This window comes from Monodelphis domestica, chromosome 5 (genome assembly GCF_027887165.1).
Source record: "Monodelphis domestica isolate mMonDom1 chromosome 5, mMonDom1.pri, whole genome shotgun sequence".
Classification (NCBI taxonomy): domain Eukaryota; kingdom Metazoa; phylum Chordata; class Mammalia; order Didelphimorphia; family Didelphidae; genus Monodelphis; species Monodelphis domestica.
Window position 1 is genome coordinate 218421631 of NC_077231.1, and position 13525 is coordinate 218435155.

Below are 13525 nucleotides of genomic sequence, written 5' to 3' on the forward strand. Positions count from 1 at the left end.
AAAATAATTACAGAAAGAATAAAATACTTGAGAGTGTACTTATATTTTGAATTACATTCATTTTGTACACAGAAACTATATGAAGAAAACCATAATATGCTCTTTAAAAAATAAAAGAAAAACTAAGTGGAAAAACATATTTTTATGATTGGTCATGCTAATACAATATAATAATAATAATAATCCCTAAATATATTACCAAGCAAAAACTAGAGAGGATAGCAAAAAATAAAATGGAAAATAAATTACACAAATTGAAAAAATATTGAACAAGAAAAAATAATGGAGTTAAAATTATAAGGGAAGCCATTTACTAGGAAATTTCCTTATGACAAATTTCTCTGACAAGGAAATCTGATATCCAAGACTTATGAGGAATGGATTCAAATATGCAAGAATAAAAAAGGTGCTTCCAAAGGCAACAAAAAACACTGAAGATGATTTAACATGACAGAGATATAATTAGAGACATATTTTTAAAAGTATAACCTAAATCAGAGTGGACTTATCAATTGATTGAATAGGGGAAGGATGGGAGGTATAAAGAAAGCTCCAAAATGGGTGAATATCTTGTACACAGAGACTGATACACGATGGTACAATCAAACGCAATGGAATTCTCCATTAGTGTCAATGCAATGTCTCTGAACAATCTGCAGGGATGTATGAGAAAAAAACACTATCCATAAGCAGACAACAAATTGTGGGAGTAAAAACACGGAGGAGAAGCAACTGCTTGACTACAGGGGTTGAGGGGAGATGTCTGAGGAGAGACTCTAAATGAATACTCTAATGCAAATGCCCACAACACGGAAATGGGTTCGAATCAAAAACACATATGATACCCAGTGGAATTGTGCGTCGGCTATGGGATGCGGGGGTGGGGGGGAAGAAAAGAAAATGATCTTTGTCTCCAATGAATAATGCTTGGAAATGACCAAATAAAATAATGTTTAAAAAAATGGGTGAATATCAATGCTTATAAAATTAGAGAAATTTAAAAGAAGAATAGGTCTGAGGGGCAAGATGAGACATTTGCTGGGGTATAGTTGAAGTTTTAAAAGCCTATACAACCTCAAGATGCAGCTCAAGAAATAAATGAGGGCTAAACATAAAGATTTGAAACTCATTTTCATGTAGGTGATAATTTTTTTTTTAAATGTGACCTATTGAAGTCACCAAAAAAAGATGCAGGGGAGCAGAACCAAGATGGAGACTTAGGATCAGCAAGAGCCAAAACCACTCTGACTATCCTTCCAATCCAATCATTAGAAAGCACTTCAAAACAACAGGAGTCAAAATAGAACAGTAATATGGAGTGAGGAGGGCTCTTCCACTGGACACAACTTGAAAGCTAGTCAGAGAAAACTGATTTTCACTGGAAAAAAGGGAACTGGAAACAAAATTGCACACAGAGGAGTTCTGGCCAACCACATACTCCTCCAACTGTGCCAGATTCTGAGCCCAGGCATTGGCCAAATTCCAGATTACAGGACCCAGACTACACAAACAAAAGAGATACTTGTACCCACCATTTGAAGTACCAAGTCCCAGCACCAACATACAGTAAAGTCTAGAAGTCCATAGTGCTGGGCACTCTCAAGCCTCCATGGCAACACTGAAGACAACTCCTAGACAAAATAGCTCAAGGAAACAGAATCAGCAAGCATCTCTCAGAAACCCCAGTCCACAGGCAAAAAAAAAAAAAAGCCTGGGAAAATGAGCAAATAGGAGAAGAAACACTTAATGCTTGAAAATGTCTGAAGGGACAAAGACCAAAGAATAGAGCCAACAGGGGATGGTGAGATCTAAGCAACCACATGCCAAACTTCAACAACAACAAAATGGTAATTGGTCTCAAGCTCTGTAAGAACTCAAAAGGGAATTCAAAAATCAAATAAGACAGGTTGAAGAAAAAAGAAAAGAAAATGGGGGAAAGAAATGAAAGTAATGCAAAAAGCAAATAGCTTAAGAAACCAAAATTGGTCACCTGGAAAAAGAGGCAAAAAAAAAAAAATCCAATGAATAAAAAAGTGCTTTTTTAATTAAAAGAATTGACCTACTGAAAAAAAGAGGCAAAAAAATCCAATGAAGAAAAGAGTACCAAAAAAAATAGAATAGACCAAATGAGAAAGAGTGATCAAATTATCATGGAAGAAATTCAGTCTTTAAAAAGTAAAATTGGACACATGACTTCATGAGACATTAAGAAACAATAAAACAAAATCCAAAGAATGAAAGAATAGAAGAAAATATTAAATTTCTCATTGAAAAAACAACTGGCATGGGAAATAGATCCAGGAGAGGAAATTTAAGAATTATTAGACTCACTGAAAGTTATGCCAGAAAAAAAAAGCCTACACATCATATTACAAGAAATTATCCAAGAAAACTTCCCTGATATTCTTGAACAAGAGGGTAAAATAGAAATTTAAAGAATCCTCAGACCACCTGTGGCAATAAATCCCCAAATGATACATCCCCAAAATGTTATAGCCAAGTTCAAGAGCTCCTAGGCTGAGGAGAAAATATTGCAAGAAGCCAGTAAGAAATAATTCATTATCTGGAAACTTCCACATTGAAGGACTGGAAGGCTTAGGATATGCTATTCTAGAAGGCAAGGGAACTGGATTTTCAAGCAAGAATCACCTACACATCAAAATTGACTATGTTCTTTCAGGGTAAATTATTATCATTTAATAAAATAGAAGGTTTCCATACATTCCTAAAGAAAAGACCAGGAGAATAGACTTCTGGTCAAGATGGCTGCTTAGAAGCAGCGAAAGTACAGACCTCGAAAACCCTTCCTTACCGATCGCAAACTGAGTGCTCCTAGGACACCAAAATTCAAGCTGAACAACAGGACAGACAAGGGGAACCCTCCTCCTGAACCTGGATCAAAAGGTATGGCCCCCCAAAAGCCAGAACCCTAGATCAGGGATAGGCAGAAGGAAGGTCCCAGGACCCATCCCCCCCCAATCCAGAGTGCTGATCCCATGGCAGCATCGGGAACCTCAGGGCAGGCAAAAGGACCTCAGGGCTGGCTCTTCTGAAGGACTCACCTTGAAAGTAACCCGAGCCAGTCTCCAGGGTGCCCAACACAGACGGCAGGGAAACATAGAGAGAAGGGGGAAGCCTGTGGCCCCCTGGCTCGGTCCTTCCATCTGAGTCTCAAGGGAGGTTCCAGCTTTAGGGCACCAGCTGAACCCAATCCCATCAGGAGCCCTCAGAGCTACTGAAAAGACAGAAACCTCAGGGCCAGCAAAGGGGTTGCTCCAAAGGGCATTCCTTGAAAGCAACCTGGGCCAGTCTCTGGGAGGCCCAAACCAAATGAACCTAATCCCATCAGGAGCCCTCAGAGCCCAGGGAGGCCACAATCCCTCCCCCCTTAGAGAGCAGGGTCTTCTGAAAAAACAGAAACCTAGAGGTGGAGTCAAGATGACAGCCTAGAAGGAGTATAGCCCTGGCAGCCTGGCCAGAGCTTTGGAGATCCTCCATATTTGCTCCAGCCATCCAGGAAGTTTAAAACTCAGAGCAAACCCAGCCCAACCAAGCTGAACTTAATTCCATCAAAAGTCTCCAGAACACAGGGAACCCCAGGGTCCCCACCCATCCTCATTGACTACTGGACTTTAAGCCAATCAAAAGCATCCAGAGGACAGGGAAGCTCAAACCCCCAACAACCCTCCCCCAGAGACTACACCAAGAGATCTTCTGTTAAAGCTCCAAGAGGGGAGACTGATAGAAGTCCCCCAAAAACAAAAAAAATGAGAGGAACAAGAGCACAGACAAATATGGGGAGTAAAGGGGTGAATTTGAGCAAACAACAGAAAAAGAAGAAAGAAACTACAATAGACAGCTACTACTCAGCAAATGGAACAGAGGGGGAGAGATCAGCAAACAATAAACCAGAAATCCCAGCAAATTGGAAACAGGCTGTGGAAGAACTCAAAACACAACTAAGAGAGGCTGAAGACAATTGGGAAAAGAACTTAAAAATTAAGATAAGTCATCTGGAAACAGAGGCACTTGAACTAAAACAAGAAAATAGTGTCTTGAAAGCCAAAATCAAGCAGCTGGAAAATGAGGCAAAGGAGATGAAAGATGAGGCAAAGGAGATGAAACATGAGGTAAAGAGGATGAAAGATGATCTTCAAAGAAAATCAGACCAGAAGGAAAAGGATGACCAAAAAGCCAGAGAAGAAATCCAATCTTTAAGAACCAGAATAAAACAACTAGAATCAAGTGACCTCACAAGGTAGCAGGACACTATAAAACAAAACAAAAAGAATGAAAAAATGAGGAAAATATGAAGCATCTCATTCACAAAACAGATGATTTAGAAAATCGTTCAAGAAGAGACAATTTAAGAATAATTGGACTACCAGAAGACTACGACAAAAGAAAAAGCCTGGACAGAATACTAGAGGAAATTATCCAGGAAAACTGTCCTGAGATCCTAGAATAAGAAGGGAAAGTGGAGATTGAAAGAATCCACAGATCACCCCCTGTATTTAATCCCCAACTGATAACACCAAGAAATGTTATAGCCAAATTAAAAAACAATCAGATGAAAGAAAAGATATTACAAGCTGCCAAGAAGAATCCATTCAGATACCATAGAAACACGGTGAGGTTAACACAGGATCTGGCTGCATCCACACTGAAGGACCGAAAGGCATGGAATATGATATTCAGGAAAGCAAGGGAAGTAGGTCTACAACCAAGAATAAAATACCCATCAAAACTGACTATATTCTGTGGAAAGGAAATAAGACTGACAATTTGTGGGGGAACAGGCCAACTGGGAATGGCAGTTAGGTCTTGTGACTAGCACTTCCTTCCTGCCTGGGGTGGCAGTGGGGTCTTGTGATTAGGACTTCCTTCCTGCCAGGAGTGGAAGTGGGGTCTTGTGACTAGTACTTCCTTGCTGCCATGTGGGACTTGCTACCGGGTGTTGGAGGAGGAAGGAGCTTGTTCAGCCCAGTCTGGTCTGGTGTGCCGCCTCTTCTTGGTTTAGCTGAAAGATTCAGGCCCAGTCACTTCTGAAGGTTAGACCTGTTCTTCTTTGCTTTCTGTGTACTGCTAAGATTCTGAATTAGACAAATGAGAGTAGATGGGAGTGGGACAAACCCTCCACCAGCCTCTGGGGCCTGGCCTCAGGTCAGAAGCTGAGAAAAAACTCGAATCCCAACTGGATTATTAAACTTTATATTATTTGAATTCGCAGTCAGATAAGTGGACTATCTTTTCTGATCATAGAGGGAGCTGAACTTCAGGTCAGTCATTCCAGCACAAACCATCCTTATTGGACCCCTGCTGTTTCCTCTCAGCAGGGGGCATCTCCCTCCCTTGCCTCACCAAGCAATATTCCCTCTGTCCCATTAACTCCTCCATACCCCATACAAACCTCCCATTATCCCCTTGTTTTCCAAATCCTACTTCCTTTCCCAATAAATATTACAATTCTTACAGGGGAAAGTATGGTCATTCAACACAACAGAAGATTTCCAAGCATTCATAAATAAAAGACCAGACCTGAACAGAAAATTTGATGTCCAACCACAGAAATCAAGAGAATCATCAAAATGTAATTTAAAAAGAGGGGGAAAAAACAAACAAAACAACAACAAAAATATTTTAAGAGACTCAATAAGTTAAAATGATATGTATCTCTTTAAGAAAAGAGGTCATTGGTAACTCTTAAAAACTGTTGTTAATACCTGCGCAGCAAAAAGAAGTACACTTAGAGGGAACAGTGACAAACTGTATAGGATGAAAGGACAAGACATAAATAGGTATATAGATATATGCATGCATAAATACATATACATGTACATGTATATATGTATATATATATATATATACATGACTAGAGCTAAAAAAAGGTTATGACTAAAAGAAATGGGAAAAGAAACAAAAGGGGATAAATTTATATGTCACAAAGAAGCTCATGGCGGGAGGGGGAAAAACATCGATACAGTGGAAGGGTTAAGAGGTTGGAGATAGGAAATACTCAACTCTTACATACTTTGAAACTGACCCAAAGAGGGAAGAACAATCCAATCCATTGGGGAAGAGAATAGATTTGCACCCTATAGGGGAGTAGAAGGGTAAAAAACGGACTGGTGGGGAGGGAAGCAGTACAAGGGAAGGAGAGGGGGGGAATTTGAAAAAGACTACAGGAGAAAATAAGGGAGGGAATAAGAAGGGAGGGGGTAGAAAGGGAAGTCAAAAAAGGGGGGGGGGGAACAAGGGGGACTGACTATAAACAAATGTTAGTATAGAAGGAAATAGTAAAGAAGAAAAGGCAGGACCAGGAGTAGAAATCAAAATTCTGGGAAATACACAGCTAGTAATCATAACTCTGAATGTGAATGGAATGAACTCACCCATAAAATGCAAGCAAATAGCAGAGTGGATTAGAATCCAAAACTCTACCATATGCTGTCTGCAAGAAACACACATGAGGAAGGTAGATACGCATAGGGTGAAAGTAAGAGGATGGAGCCAAATCTATTGGGCATCAAATGATAAAAAGAAGGCAGGAGTAGCAATCATGATATCAGACAAAGCCAAAATAAAAATAAATCTAGTTAAAAGAGATAGAGAAAGTAATTACATCCTGAAAAAAGGCAGTCTAGACAATGAGGGAATATCTGTACTCGATATGTATGCACCAAATGGCAGAGCATCCAAATTTTTAAAAAAGAAACTAGAGGAGCTCAAGGATGAAATAGATAGAAAAACTATACTAGTGGGAGATCTGAAACTTCCCCTATCCGAACTTGATAAATCAAATCAAAAATAAATAAGAAAAAGGTGAGAGAAGCAAATGAAATCTTAGAAAAATTAGAGTTAATAGACATATGGAGAAAAATAAATAGGGACAAAAAGGAATACACCTTCTTTTCAGCAGTACATGGTACATTCACAAAAATTGACCATTTACTAGGGCACAAAATCATTGCAAACAAGTACAAAAGGGCAGAAATAAGAAATGCAACCTTCTCAGACCACAATGCAATAAAAATAACAATTTGTAAGGGTACATGGAGAGATAAATCAAAAATTAATTGGAAATTAAACAATATGATTCTCCAAAACTAGCTAGTTAAAGAACAAATCGTAGAAACAATTAATAACTTCACTGAAGAAAATGACAATGGTGAGACATCCTTTCAAAACCTATGGGATGTACCTTGAGTTCATATATAAACAAATTAAGAAGGGCAAAGGTCAATGAATTGGGCATGCAAATTAAAAAATTAGAAAGTGAACAAATTAAAAACCCTCAGATGAAGACTAAATTAGAGATCCTGAAAATCAAAGGAGAAATTAATAAAATTGAAAGTCAAAGAACTATTGATTTAATAAATAAGACTAGAAGCTGGTACTTTGAAAAAACAAATAAAATTGACAAAGTACTAGTCAGTCTAATTAAAAAAAGGAAAGAAAAAAACCAAATTGACAATATCCAAGATGAAAAGGGAGACCCCACCTCTAATGAAGAGGAAATCAAGGCAATCATTAAAAACTACTATGCCCAATTATATGGCAAAAATATGGCAATCTAAGTGATATGGATGAATACTTACAAAAATATAAATTGCCTAGACTAAAAGAAGAAGAAATAAATTACCTAAATAACCCCATATCAGAAAAAGAAATTGAACAAGCTATCAAAGAACTCCCTAAGAAAAAATCCCCAGGTCCAGATGGATTCACAAATGAATTCTATCAAACATTCAAAGAACAGCTAACTCCAATACTATACAAACTATTTGAAAGAATAAGCCAAGAAGGGGTTCTACCAAATTCTTTTATGACACAAACATGGTACTGGCTTGGGGTAATTCTGGAGGGCAAATTGGAACTATGCCCAAAGGGCGATAAAAGACTGTCTGCCCTTTGATCCAGCCATAGCACTGCTGGGTTTATACCCCAAAAGACATAATAAGGAAAAAGACTTGTACAAGAATATTCATAGCTGGGCTCTTTGTGGTGGCCAAAAATTGGAAAATGAGGGGATGCCATTCAATTGGAGAATGGCTGAACAAATTGTGGTATATGCTGGTAATGGAATACTATTGTGCTCAAAGGAATAATAAAGTGGAGGAATTCCATGGAGACTGGAACAACCTCCAGGAAGTGATGCAGAGTGAGAGGAGAAAACCAGGAAAACATTGTACACAGAGACTGACACATTGTGGTACAAGAGAACATAATGGACTTCTCCATTGGTGTCAATGCAATGTCCCTGAACAACCTGCAGCGATCTTCGAGAAAGAAAAAAAAAAACTATCCTCAAGCAGAGGACAAAGTGAGGGAGTAAAAACACCGAGGAAAAGCAACTGCTTGACTACAGAGGTTGAGGGGACATGATCGAAGAGAGATGCTAAATGAGTACCCTAATGCAAATACCAACAACAAGGAAATGGCTTCAGAGCAAGGACACATGTGATACCCAGACAAATTACCCATTGACTAGGGAAGGGGGGGTGGGGGGGAAGGAAAAGAAAATGATCTGTTTCCAATGAACAATGTATGAAAATGACCAAATAAAATAATGTTTTAAAAACTAAAAAAAAAAAGACCAGAATTAAACAGAAAAGTTGATATCCAAATACAAAATTCAAGAAAAGCATAAAAAGGTAAATAAGAAAAACAATTAAAGACATGCAATAAGGGCAAATTGTTTATCTTCCTATATGGAAAGATGATATCTGTAACTCTTAAAAATTGTTATTATCATAGTGGTTAGAAGATTGTTCAATTTATGGTTGGACTGAATATTTAATTGGTTACCAAGGATTTAATTTCTAAATCCCAAAATGAATTACTAAAGTAAAATGGAATTTATGGTAGTTTATTTGACAATAGAGGGAAGATATTAAAGAAGAGAGAAAAGAGGAGAGAGAGAGAGAGAGAGAGAGAGAGAGAGAGAGAGAGAGAGAGAGAGAGAGAGAGAGAGAGAGAGAGAGAGCTCTGGCTTCCTCTGAGCCAGATAGCAATTCTAAGGCCCCAGCCAGGGAAAAGGAGGCTCAAGATAATGGGCCTTTTTCAGAGGCTGACGCCTCTAGAAGGCCAAGAAAGGGAGTCAGCCTTTACACTCACCATGTGTCAGTTCAATCAGCAAGATTCTTTATCAGCTATCAACTCCAGCAGGCTCCACTCCGAGTGTGTCTCTTTCAAACTCCAAGTGTCCCTCTTCACTACAAGTCTCTCTTCACTCTTAGTGACCCTCTTCACTCCAAGTGTCTCTTTACTCCAAGGGACCCTCTTCATTCCAAGTGTCTTTTCACTACAAGTGACTCTCTTTACTTCAAGTGTCTCTTTATTCCAAGTGGCTCTCTTCACTCCAAGGGTCTCTCTTCACTCCAAGTGTCTCTCTTTACCCAATTGTGTCTTCACTCCAAGTGACTCTCTTCATTCAAAGTGTCTCTTCACTCCAAGTCTCCCTTCACTCCAAATGAGTCTCTTTACTCCAAGTGTGTCGGTCTGTCTCTGAGTGTTGTACTGGAGGCTCCTTTTAACTAAGTTTATTTAAAGTTAACTGGAAATGCTGGGCAATCACACTGGGAATTAAAGTCATAAGAAAAACAGAGTTCTTTCTTCTCCTCCCACCTCCACTTCCTGCTTCCTTCACCTGATCCTAACAACTACACAGAGATGGTAAGTTATAGCAGTTTTCAATAGACTAATTTCACTTCAAAAATACTGAAAAAGGATGTATTTTAAAGGAAGAAAGGGTAGGGAGTGGGGAATAAGGGTAGAGGGAATTTTGGAGTTTCCCTAATCTATTATAAATCTCAATATAAATAAATAAGATTGTATAGTCTTTAAGGGGAATATTATTAGCAACTTGCAAAAGATCCTCAGAGCTAAGCCCCAGATCTTTCAAGGAGAAACCAATAAACAAAAAGGCAGAGAAAATCTCTCTGTTAGCTCCTTCCCCAAAGTCCAAGGAAGAAGAAGAAATAAAAACAGTTTGTAGCAGCTTATTCAAACTGCCTTTCTCCTGGTCACATTCTCCTTTGGAATCTTCCTGGTTTACAGATCTTTAAGCTTCCATTTTGTTACACTTGCTTGCAAGTCTTCTGTAGTTGTACTAAATCCTTCACGGTGTCTCTGTTTCCACTTTATTTTATTTTATTTTCCTTTTACCATGATTTTATTTGGTCATTTTCAAACATTATTCATTGGAAACAAAGATAATTTTCTTTTCCTCCCCACCCCACCCTTCCCATAGCCAACACATGATTCCACTGGGTATCACATGTGTCCTTGACTCTAAACCATTTCCATGTTGTTGGTATTTGTATTAGGGTGTTCATTTAGAGTCTCTCCTCAATTATATCGCCTCAATCCCTGTAGTCAAGCAGTTGCTTTTCCTCGGTGTTTTTACTCCCACAGTTTGTCCTCTGCTTGTGGATAGTGTTTTTTCTCATACATCCCTGCAGATTGTTCAAGGGACATTGTGTTGACACTAATGGAGAAGTCCATTACGTTCAATTGTACCACAGTGTATCAGTCTCTTTTTTTTTTTCCTGGTTCTGCTCCTTTTGCTCTGCATCACTTCCTGGAGGTTGTTCCAGTCTCCATGGAATTCCTCCACTTTATTATTCCTTTGAGAATAATAGTATTCCATCACCAATATATACCACAATTTGTTCAGCTATTCCCCAATTGAAGTGCATCCCCTCATTTTCCAATTTTTGGCCACCACAAAGAGCCCAGCTATGAATATTCTTGTACAATACTTTTTCCTTATTATCTCTTTGGGGTACAAACCCAGCAGTGCTATGGCTGCATCAAAGGGCAGACAGTCTTTTAGTGCCCTTTGGGCACAGTTCCAAATTGCCCTCCAGAATGGTTGGATCAATTCACAACTCCATCACCAATGCATTAATGTCCCTATTTTGCCACATCCCTTCCAGCATTCACTACTTTCCTCTGCTGTCATGTTAGCCAATCTGCTAGGTGTAAGGTGATACCTCAGAGTTATTTTGATTTGCATCTCTCTGATTATAAGAGATTTAGAACACTTTTATGTGCTTATTAATAGTTTTGATTTATCTGAAAACTGCCTATTCGTGTCCCTTGCCCATTTATCAATTGGGCAGTGGCTTGATTTTTTGTACAATTGATTTAGCTCTTTGTAAATTTGAGTAATTAAACCTTTGTCAGAGGTTTTTATAAAGATTGTTTCCCAACTTGTTGCTTCCCTTCTGATTTTAGTTACATTGGTTTTGTTTGTACAAAAACCTTTTAATTTGATGTAGTCAAAATTATTTATTTTACATTTTGTGATTCTTTCTATATCTTCCTTGGTTTTAAAATCTTTCCCTTCCCAAAGGTCTGACATGTATACTATTGTGTGTTCACCTAATTTACTTATAGTTTCCTTCTTTATGTTCAAGTCATTCACCCATTCTGAATTTATCTTGGTGTAGGGTGTGAGGTGTTGACCCACACTTAATCTCTCCCACAATGTCTTCCAATTTTCCCAGCAGTTTTTATTAAATAGTGGATTTTTGTCCCAAAAGCTGGGATCTTTGGGTTTGTCATGGACTGTCTTTCTGTGGTCATTTACCCCAAGTCTATTCCACTGATCTTCCTTTCTGTCTCTTAGCCAGTACCAAATTGTTTTAATGACTGCTGCTTTATAGTATAGTTTGAGACTTCAAGAACTCCTACCTTTGCATTTTTTTTTCATGATTTCCCGGGATATCCTTGATCTTTTGTTCTTCCAAATGAACTTAGTTATGTTTTTTTCTAATTCAGTAAAGAAGTTTTTTGGTAGTTCAATGGGTAGGGCACTAAATAAGTAAATTAATTTCGGTAGTATTGCCTTTTTTTATTATATTAGCTCGTCCCTCCCATGAGCAGTCAATGTTTTTCCAATCGTTTACATCTAGTTTTAACTGTGTGGAGAGTGTTTTGTGGTTGTGTTCATATAGTTCCTGTGTTTTTCTCAGCAGATAGATTCCTAAGTATTTTATATTGTCTAGGATGATTTTAAATGGTATTTCTTTCTAATACTTACTGCTGAAATGGATTAGAGATATATAGAAATGCTGGATGACTTATGCAGATTTATTTTGTATTCTGCAACTTTGCTAAAGTTGTTGATTATTTCGAGTAACTTTTTGATTGATTCTCTAGGATTTTTTAAGTAAACCATCATATCATCCACAAAGAGTGATAGCTTGGTCTCCTTATTGCCAATTTTAATATCGTCAATTTCTTTTTCTTCTCTAATTGCTACTGCAAGTGTTTCTAATACAATGTTAAAATAATAGAAGTGATAATGGGCATCCTTGTTTTACTCGTGATCTTATTGGGAAAGCTTCTAGTTTATCCCCATTGCAGATGATGTTTGCTGATGTGTTTAGATATATACTGTTTATTATTTTTAGGAAATGCCCTTCTATTCCTATACTTTCTAGTGTTTTTCAATAGGAATGGGTGTTGTATTTTATCAAAGGCTTTTTCTGCATCTATTGAGATAATCATGTGATTTTTGTCAGTTTGCTTGTTAATATGGTCAATTATGTGGATGGTTTTCCTAATGTTGAACCATCCTTTCATTCCTGGTATAATTCCTGCCTGGTCATAGTGGATAACCCTTGTGATGACTTGCTGAAGTCTTTTTGCTAGTATCTTATTTAAGATTTTTGCATTTATATTCATTAGGGAGATTGGTCTATAGTTTTCTTTCTCTGTTTTTGACCTGCCTGGCTTTGGGATCAGTACCACGTTTGAGTCATAAAATGAATTTGGTAGAACTCCTTCTTGGCTTATTCTGTCAAATAGTTTGTTTAATATTGGGATTAGTTGTTCTTTGAATGTTTGATAGAATTCATTGTGAATCCATGAGGACCTGGGGATTTTTTCTTAGGGAGTTCTTTGATGGCTTGTTCAATTTCTTTGTCTGATATGGGGTTATTTAGGTAATTTATTTCTTCTTCTTTTAGTCTAGGCAATTTATATTTTTGTAAGTATTCATCCATATCACTTAGATTGCCATATTTTTGCCATATAATTGGGCATAGTAGTTTTTAATAATTGCCTTGATTTCCTCTTCATTAGAGGTGAGGTCTCCCTTTTCATCTTGGATATTGTCAATTTGGTTTTTTTCTTTCCTTTTTTTAATTAGACTGACTAGTACTTTGTCAATTTTATTTGTTTTTTTCAAAGTACCAGCTTCTAGTCTTATTTATTAAATCAACAGTTCTTTGACTTTCAATTTTATTAATTTCTCCTTTGATTTTTAGGATCTCTAATTTAGTCTTCATCTGAGGATTTTTAATTTGTTTGCTTTCTAATTTTTTAATTTGCATGCCCAATTCTTTGACCTCTGGCCTTCTTAATTTGTTAATATATAAACTCAAGGATATAAATTTCCCCCTGCATACTGCTTTGGCAGAATCCCATAGGTTTTGAAATGATGTCTCATCATTGTCATTTTCTTCAATGAAGTTATTAATTGTTTCTACAATTTGTTCTTTAACTAACTGGC